Source organism: Artemia franciscana, chromosome 2 (assembly GCF_032884065.1).
Source record: "Artemia franciscana chromosome 2, ASM3288406v1, whole genome shotgun sequence".
NCBI lineage: Eukaryota > Metazoa > Arthropoda > Branchiopoda > Anostraca > Artemiidae > Artemia > Artemia franciscana.
This window is the reverse complement of record NC_088864.1, coordinates 332621-342258: the sequence shown is the minus strand read 5'-3', so window position 1 is coordinate 342258 and position 9638 is coordinate 332621. Positions and strand designations below refer to the sequence as shown.

General features: G+C 33.6%; 1 long non-coding RNA gene across 1 annotated transcript in view; it reads right to left on the bottom strand.

The window, feature by feature from the left end:
- Positions 1 to 591, bottom strand: part of LOC136035591 (uncharacterized) — a 181944-nt gene extending 181353 nt beyond the window's left edge. The window contains exon 1 of the long non-coding RNA XR_010619481.1: positions 541 to 591. This is a non-coding gene — a long non-coding RNA (uncharacterized LOC136035591). The remainder of the gene's footprint in view (positions 1 to 540) is intronic.
- Positions 592 to 9638: the final 9047 nt, after the last annotated feature.

Sequence of the window (9638 nt, the reverse complement as noted above, 5' to 3'; positions counted from 1 at the left end):
TAAATTCGATAAGGACTATTGACAATACCCTAATGCCAATTTCCATCAAAACGAACCTGAGCTGAATTGGAGTTTAGCAACAAAATATTTTGTATACCAAGCATGAGCAACATTTTGATAAATCCTATATAGTTTCTAATAAGGTTCGAGTAGTATTTTGGGTTAGATTTTTAAAGTAACATACTAGAGCGTTTTCTTAAATAAGTTCAGAGACAAAGCTGGCAAAGCAAGACAATGCAAGGCAACAGGACAACAAAAGAAAAAAAAAAATAAGAATTCCAAGTACTGCCCTTTCTTTATCATAGCTTTCTTAGGCAAAATCGATGAGTGGAAACAATTTTCAAATCCACTTAGTTGCTTAAAAAAAAAAAAAAAATCAGAAGCGCGAAGTCTTCCTGAAAAAGCCTCATTGAAATCAAGGCTCAAATAAGATTTTTTTTTTGCAAAATTATTATTTTCTTTTTTGCTGTGGATAGCTTCGTTTTTTTCCGTGTCCTTTATTTTCACGTATTGTCAAATAGAGATGGTTCAGAAACTTACTTATCTGTACGATATTTTTACATATTATTTCTCCTTATTTGAGTTCCAGCAATTTCAATTTAAGAAACTCATTTATCGACAGCATGAGAAAATATAAAAAAACGTGGTAGTTTACAGCCAGTTGAAAAACAGAATAAAATTTCAAAAACAAAGGCAATTTTCACATTCAGCCGTGTCTTCAATAAAGTTTTTCAGGCAAAGCTGGTGCACTTTTTTAATTTTTCTGGGCAACTACAATGGAAAGGCCTTAACTAATTATGGTGTTTGAAATGGAAAAAGGAAAAATATTGAACATGTATAAAGCTAATAGATTGGTATTATGTGAATTATTTTAGGTAATTGGGGGACCACTGTTAGTTGATGGGTTGAAAATTGAAATTTGGATTGAATCAAATTTTGAGTGAGGGTATATTTGTTTCACGTTTACTGGACTGCCCTTCTAAACAGCCTTTTGTCAGGCACTTGACAAGATCAGAAGAGTATTATATTGTAATGTATACTGTAAATACTTAGTTCAGTAAAAAAAAAGAAAAAAAAAGAAAAAAAAAAGTTCAAATATGGTAAAAATCCCAAAACTAAACGAGAGAGGTCAAATCCAAACCTTTTCTATTTACAGAATAAATATACATGGTTAGCAAGTTATTTTATGTACGACCCGTTTCTCATGAGCTTTGTGATTAATACCGTCCTAGAAAGCAAATTAATTTGACTCTTCGACAATTTTTAAAATAAATGGATATCTTAAAATTTTGATCAAACGTCTCCAAAGGTTAACACGGTGGATGTAGAAAAAAAGGGCAGGTCGGCCTCCAATCACTTCCAACTCATTAAATTTATGATTTAAAACTTAATGATATTTCCAGAGTTTCTTTGATTAGATACCGCTTATTTGATTAAAACCTTTTTTTCAAAGGAATGATTCCACAGAAGTTCTCAAATCGCTTGTTATTTAAAAAAAAAATTTGGTTGAAATGACGAGGCATGATTCGAGTCTTGTTTAGCTAAGATAAGGATGATAAGAGCTTGTTACCATAGCAAGTTATATGGACCTATCAAGATAGAGCGGTATTAGGCCTTAAAAATTTTTGTCAAAGATTGAGCAAAGCACTAGGTATCAGTCAAGGACCCTGTTGCTATATCAAGCATTGTTAACATTAAAGAGCTACAAAAAGAAAGTGCAACAAAACTTGAATTGGCTCTCACTACGTGTGTTATTAAAGAGAACCCGTCCATCAGCAATATGGACACCCCACCAGAGATATTGAAACAACATGCACGATTCATAAGGTGTTCAACTTATGGCGTGCTGACACCTTCCCTCCCCCCACCGCAAAATAAAGTTTAACATTCTATTTTTCACTGATTTTATTTTCTTTGGCCTAAAATGGCCAAATTGAATGGAACTACAATTAGTGTTACAAAGATTGTAGACAGGCAGATACACAGAAGAAATGTCTCAGCCGAAAGCACAGAACAATTTTAAAGAATTAACTTATTCATCTTCTGGATTGAAAGTATAAAACTTTATAGAAGAACGTCTCTTAAAGCACAAGAATATTTTGAAAGGGTTTCACTGTTTGCTTCAAACTTATCCACAGAATAACGAAGAAAGTATAGAGATGAAAGAGCCATTTTTGAAGTTGATCGAAATTTATGAAGAAGATTTCGAAAACAGCAGCTTAAACGTTTTGATGGCGGAAAGAAAAATTTGGCAAAAATTTCTCTAACGGAACAAGGCACACAATGTCAATGCAACTGATTTTCTAAATATTTGTGGCAAAGCAATCTCTCCGAACATCCATATCTTACTTAATATTTTCAACACTATACTTGTATCGACCAGCACAACAGAGCGCTCCTTTTACGCTTCGGAGAATCAAGACATACCTAAGAAACGTGACGTCTGAAAGTAGGCTAAATGGCTTTGCCAATCTCAATGTCCACAGGGAAATTCTAGTTGACACAGACAGTGTATTTATCCATACTGACGAAGACTCAATTTTGTTTTGTAAAACAGCTAATATAGGAAGATTGTGTCAGAATAAAACGTAAAATCGTATTTAATCTGCTGGGTTTTATCAATGATTCTTATAGTCTCTACTCGAAACTTGCATTCAAAGAGCTAAAATAAACTTTAAGTAATGCCTTAAATTACCGGTTTTTCTGAGGATTTTTGAAGTTTTTTGTTGATTAGCCCACACTAGACATCACCACCCTTACTTACGGCAACTTACGTTCATTCTAAGCTTGCTTTTATTCACTATTTTTCATTTTTCTTCATTTTAAGTTTCCTTCTCTTATGGATTTCTGCTTGATTTATCAAAATTATTTTGCTCAAACTAAGAGTTTATGCAAAATCTTTTGGATTTTACTTTTTGGTTCTCGTTTGGTTTGAACTTCTTGCTTTTTATGCAAAACTTCCTGTTTTCAATAATGTAATTCAAAAGAGGTCATTAACTATTTTTATTTAAAGGGCAGGTAATAATCTTGTCAACAGAAAAAAAATCGGCTTATGTAATTTAAAATGCATTATGGTGCAAATATTAAATATTAGTGGAGAACACTTTCTTTTTGATTTTTTCAACTTTTATCATGACCGCATTTTTGGACAAGCAGGGCTTTACCGTATGCAAGGTGCAATACATTAAAACTGATTGGACTAATTGAAAGTGTTTTCAGATCGACGCTGTTTTGAGGTAAAGAATTCTCTATACTTTTTTACTGATACTGACAAATGTCCTTAGAAATGGAGAAACAACCTAGGTTTCCCGGTACCCACAGGTATATCTTGTGGAGACAGAAAAGTTATTTATTGCCAAGAGGGTCAGTTTCCAAAATCAAAGACAGAGAGAACACACACAAAAATCAGTTAGTCAGTCAAAGATCGTGCAACACCCTGGTTTTATCTTTGGAGGTAGAGCTATAAAGAATATTGATTAATCCTATCTCCTCAAAATATATTTCTCACCATCCATTCACGCGGTAGATATTCTCGAATGGGTCTGGTCCTTCTGGGCAAGAAAGCATGGTGAAATTATACCTTCTATGGACACAATACCATCCATCTCAATTATACTTCTCTGCAAATCAAACAGTTCGTGGTAATGAAAGTAAGGAGCGACCCGGCTCAATAGAAACCAAAACTCTAAAAAATGGAATTTTGATACCAATAGCTACATCAAAAGAATCGTATTTTAACGCTGATTTTAAATATATAAGTTTCATCAAGTTTAATCTTACGCATCAAAAGTTACGAGCCTGAGAAAATTTGCGTTATTTTAGAAAATAGGGGAAAACACCCCCTAAAAGTCATATAATCTTAACGAAAATTACACCATCAGATTCAGCGTATCAGAGAACCCTACTGTAGAAGTTTCAAGCTCCTATCTACAAAAATGTGGAATTTTGTATTTTTTGCCAGAAGGCAGATCACGGATGCGTGTTTATTTATTTATTTTTTTTTTCCCCAGGGGTGATTGTATCGACCCAGTTGTCCTAGAATGTAGCGAGAGAGCTCATTCTAACGGAAATGAAAAGTTCTAGTGCCCTTTTTAAGTGACCAAAAAAATTGGAGGGCACCTAGGCCCCCTCCCACGCTAATTATTTTCCCAAAGTCAACGGATCAGAATTCTGAGATAGCCATTTTATTCAACGTAGTCGAAAAACATTATAACTATGTCTTTGGAGACGACTTACTCCTCCACAGTCCCCGTGGGAGGGGCTACAAGTTACAAACTTTGACCAGTGCTTACATATAGTAATGGTTATTGGGAAGTGTACAGGCGTTTTCAGGAGGATTTTTTGGTTGGGGGAAGGGTTGAGAAGAGGGGGATATACTGGGGGAACTTTCCATTGAGGAATTTGTCATAAAGGAAGAAAATTTCCATGAAGGGAGCACAGGATTTACTAGCATTATTTAAAAAAAAAACAATGAAAAAATAAATGTGAAAAAGTTTTTTTCAGCTGGAAGTAAGGAGCAGTATTAAAACTTAAAACGAACAGAAATTATTACCCATATGAGGGGCTCACCTCCTCCTAATACCTCGCTCTTTACGCTAAAGTATTTTTAGTAATGTCAACTATTTATTCTACGGCTTTTGTGATTCAGGGGTCATTCTTAATGAATTGGGACAAAATTTAAGATTTAGTGTAAAGAGAGAGGTACTGACGAGGGGGCGAATCCTCTCATATGTGTAATAAAAACGTGAGAATAAAAAATTCTTTACGTAAGTTAATTTATAAGTTACGTATATCTTTTACAAATAAAAAGATTCGTAAAAAATTAAAAGTTCTAGTTGCCTTTTTAATTAACAAAAAAATTGGAGCGCAACTAGGCTTCCTCCCCCGCTCTTTTTTTCTCAAAATCATTCGATCAAAATTATCAGAAAGCCATTCAGCCAAAAAAAAAAAAAAATGCAAATTTCGTTTTAATTATTCCTCTGCGGAGAGCCAAAATCAAAACATGCATTGATTCAAAAACGTTCAGAAATTAAAAAAAAAAAACAAGTTTTTTCAACTGAAAGTAAGGAGCGACATTAAAACTTAAAACGAACAGAAATTGCTTCGTATATGAAAGGGGCTGCTTCCTCATCAACGCCTCGCTCTTTACGCTAAAGTTTTTTACTGTTTTAAAAAGAAGAGTTGAGAGAAGAGTTGAGTGAATGCCCATGTTCTGCAGAGCTCATAGAAAGCTGTTTATACTCCTCCAAAGGATTAATAATACGGCTTCTAGAGATATAACAGGGTGTCAATGGATATTCTTCTGAGTACCCACCATTCTTACTAGCTATATAATAGTATCACCGTTACGGTAGGTAAAGAAACACCTCACAAGGGATAGTCAATTCCTATGTTTAGACAGCCTGATTGCACTAAAGTCATTACTAAAAAATACTACTGTTGCCAACAATCTATGAAAAGGGGTTGAGCCTTATATCTCGAATAGAATCGGCACAAAGACCTTCCTTTTCTGGACGTCCTTCTTTTAAAAAATGAAAATAGTCTGGATCTTAAGATTTACAGAAAACCTACTAACAATAACAGATTTTTGTCATTTTTCTCCGGTCATGCCCGCCAAGTAAAAATTGGTTTAATCATATCTTTAACTGACCGCATTTTTAGAATTTGTTCTCCAAAATTCATTGAGGAGGAATTATTATTGCTAAAAGACATTTTAATAAGTAACCATTATCCGGGTTGGTTAATTGACCAGACTTTTTCGAAAAGAAGGAAAAAATTTCTAGAATGTTCTGACGATATTCTGGAAACAACAGAAAAGAAAGATATTTTTTGTTCTCTACCATATGTTCCAGGTTTGAGTGAAAAACTTAAAAGAATTTTACAAAATAATGGTTTAAAGGTAGCTTTAAGAGGTAGTAATACTTTGGCTAGTTTTTTTAATTCTGGAAAGGATCGGACTTCCGTAGAGCAACAAAGTGGGGTTTATAAAATTCCATGTACTTGTGGAAGCTCTTGGGACGTACTAACCAGAATTTAAGAACGAGATTGCTACAACATCATAATTCCATTTCATCGTCTTTAAAGCAAAATACCAAACCTGAAGATTTCACGTCGGCCCTCTCGGAGCATATCTTTAATTTTCAAATCATTTTATTTTGTTTGAAAATGTTTCTTTGATTTCTAGGGACCAAGGTTTAAAGCAAACTTTCAGGGAAACAATCGAAATTAAAATAATTCTATTCAAGAATAATTCCATAAACAGAGATACATGTGAATTTGGATTGAACTCAATTTATGATAATTTACTGAGGTCAAATAAAGTAAATATCACTTCACCTAAGAGATATGACCTCTGTCCACGTAATACGTCAGTTAAATCTAATGAACCGGAACCGAAAAGGTCAAGGAAATTTGCCTCGGCTGTTGCATTGAAAAAAATAAGAGCAATAAACTATATGTAATTAGTTTATTAGGTATAAATTTTGTTTATTTTTATTCATGTCTTTTAGTTTTACTGCTGATGATGAACACTGTATATGTGTTCGAAATATCCAGTTAAATAATTTTATATTTCACTGTCAATAAAAAGGTATCATCCCTATTTTGAACTGTTTTACTTTCGTCATGGAAAGGCAGTGTGGTCTTCGAAGTTATCTAAGTTTTAGGGTCTATTCCAAAAATTGGAATAGGTTTAATATTCAATCCCACTCATATAGTAAGCTTATGAAAAATGCTATTGCTCTTATGCTACAAATAATTAACGCTTAATTCTATAACCTCTTTTGTTCTAGAGTTACTTTCGATTTACAATCAACTCAAAATCTATTATAACCAAATTTTCAAGAGTTTTACAGACCGAAAGCGTTAAGTACAGGTCTCCCCCACAGTCAAAAGTATAACGTCTTTTCAACAATCGACGGTTTAAAAAGCGTTTTATATATTTTTTTGCTAATCTCAAACATTTTGGAAAATGTCATAAAATATATACCATATTTCCACGACCTTACTGCATAGTTCTTTTGAAGGATGATCAAAATTCTTCTTCAATAATTTTATTCGGTTCTTAAAATTTTCCTCTAGGCTTCTCATACAAGCCTAGATACTCATGAAAACGCCCAGAGGTTTTCAGGGGTTAGGATGCTCATCCATAGACCAGAAGCTATCGTCAACGCAAAAGTACTGTATACACTGTTATTTCATTTAAAAATTCAATGCATGAAAACGATGCATTTTCGCGAAAGAAAAGACACAATTTTAGAGATCAAACCGGGCATAAGTCGAATCCTCTAAGTTAACAATCTTAAACCAAACAGACTACATTGAATGAAGAAATCCAGCACAAAAAGAAACGGAAAAGGCCATTAATATAAGTTGTGCAACCCTCATTTAACTTCCCAAAACAATTCGTAGCATTGGTTCTTCAATGAATACGCACAATATATTTTCAATTGAAATTATTCTTTACTCGATGGTCAATATATTTGAAAGAATGAATTATTTTAGTCATTTTATAATTATTATTATTTCGCCATTAGTAAGCATATAGATACAGTAAACCCTGGCATTGGGGTTTTTGGACAAGCAAGATCCCCTTTCCTACTTTTATCAGGTTCACTCTATATATATAAAAAAGTCCTAGCTACATTTTTTATGTTTAGCATTAATCCGCAAATATAAAATGGCGGGCCCAAAATAGGTCTGTCGAAACTGTTTTTGAAACATAACCACAATATCACTTTTCCTTCATGGCATCGCCTTCTTAAAAGGGAATGCTTAAAGTTGAAAGTATACAATAGTTGTTCGTGTATAGTAAGTGCTCTTCATTAATTGTTCTGATAAACATAGTAATGTATTTATTTTAATTTTCTCTATCTTGTACTCCGTCCCTATGAACTATCCCTAGCTCTAAGAACAACAAGCAGTTTGCACGAATACAAAGAAACAATATTTTATTGATTAAATTTATATTAAAATATAAAATAAAAAATGTTCTTGTATGTTGAGTCAGAAAGAGGTTCTTTGGCAGGAGCAGAGGCCACATAATTGCAAAGCTTCAATGAGCAGTAAATTCGCTAGGTGAAGGATGAGCAAAAAAGAAAATTGATTAAAAATTTTTTTAAGGGTTCTATTTTTTTAGTAAAATATAAAAAGGGGAGCAAAAAAATATAAGCGACTTTTACTGAGATTCTATTTAACTTGAGGTTTAGAACCCTTGTTTTTTTGTTTTTTTAACTTTAAAATTATAAGAAACCAGTTCTGCTGCACTGTCTTTTTATGTAAAAATAAGCGTCTATACACAAAAAGACGAATGCAACAGAAAACAGGCTTATACAGAGAGTTCCGAAATTTACTGCCCAGCTACTTCATTATCTAGAAAAGAAAAGAAAAGTCAATCATTTGCAAACAATAGACAATATGTTTTTCCGAACTAAAAAATTTATAAAAGGATAAATTTTGAAGACAGGCTAAATACATTACAAGAGCGAAAACCTAAAGATGGTTGCGATCTCTGGTCAAGACCTTTTTTCTTCTCATGTAATTATGCTTGCTATTAACAAATCCTTTTAGACTTTCCTGGAACATTTTGTGATATAGGAAAAGCACAGATACAAATGTGTTCCTTACAACTGAATTAGTCAATACAAGAGAATATGCTAAATGTGAAAATGAGCACTACCTAAGGAGGGGCGGGGGTAGCATGGATTAGTTTTTGGCGCAAAAGAAATTTGCTGGGCAAAAACTTTCATGGGTTGATAAGGTGTGATTTTAAAAAATTACATTTTCTAAGACCCATTTTCTAATCATAAGAATATATGTGCATCCAGGAAGTCAAAAGAGCACATCTCCAATATCTTAGTAATTTCTAAGGGTATTAAGTTGAAACCTTCAATCATTGGTGAGGAGGGTGTCGAACAAAATCAAAGTATACTATATACACCGAAGTAGTCGAAAGGGCGCGTCAGCAAAATATCAAGAGTGGCTAAGAGCATTTAGTAGACGCTTTCAGAGGATGCTGGGGGAGGATTCTAAACTAAATCGAAAGACACTATGTGCATCCATTTCGTCAAAATGATGAACCTATAATATAACAAGAATCGCCTAAAGTTGATATAATATAACAAGAGTTGCTTAAAGTATTAAGCTGAAACCTTTGGTACATGTTGAGATAAGCCCCGATCAAATTGTCAAAAGACAGTATCCGCAACATGTCACGAACAGCTTTTGATATCAAGTTTAACTTACAAGGAATGATCAGAGAGCAAATTGAATTCAACGATAAGATACTACCTGCATTCAATGCCCCTTTTTGAAAAAGGGGCATATCAAAAATATCTCAGCAACTTCTTAGGGTATTAAGGCGACTTTCAGATAATTGTACAGATGGTACTGATCAAAATCAAAACGCACTATGTGCATCAAGGTTGCACATAGTGCGAAGTATCTCAGGAAGTTCCATGGACCACAGTAGAAACTTTCAGGGAATAAACAAGCATTGTACAACAAAGTCAAAAGCAACTGTGTACGTAAAGGTAAAAAAAGGGCACATTTATAATATTTCAGGAACAAATAACAGTAAAAACGCACTATGTGCATCAAGGTAGCCAAAAAGACATATTGACAGTATCTCAGGAAGTTCC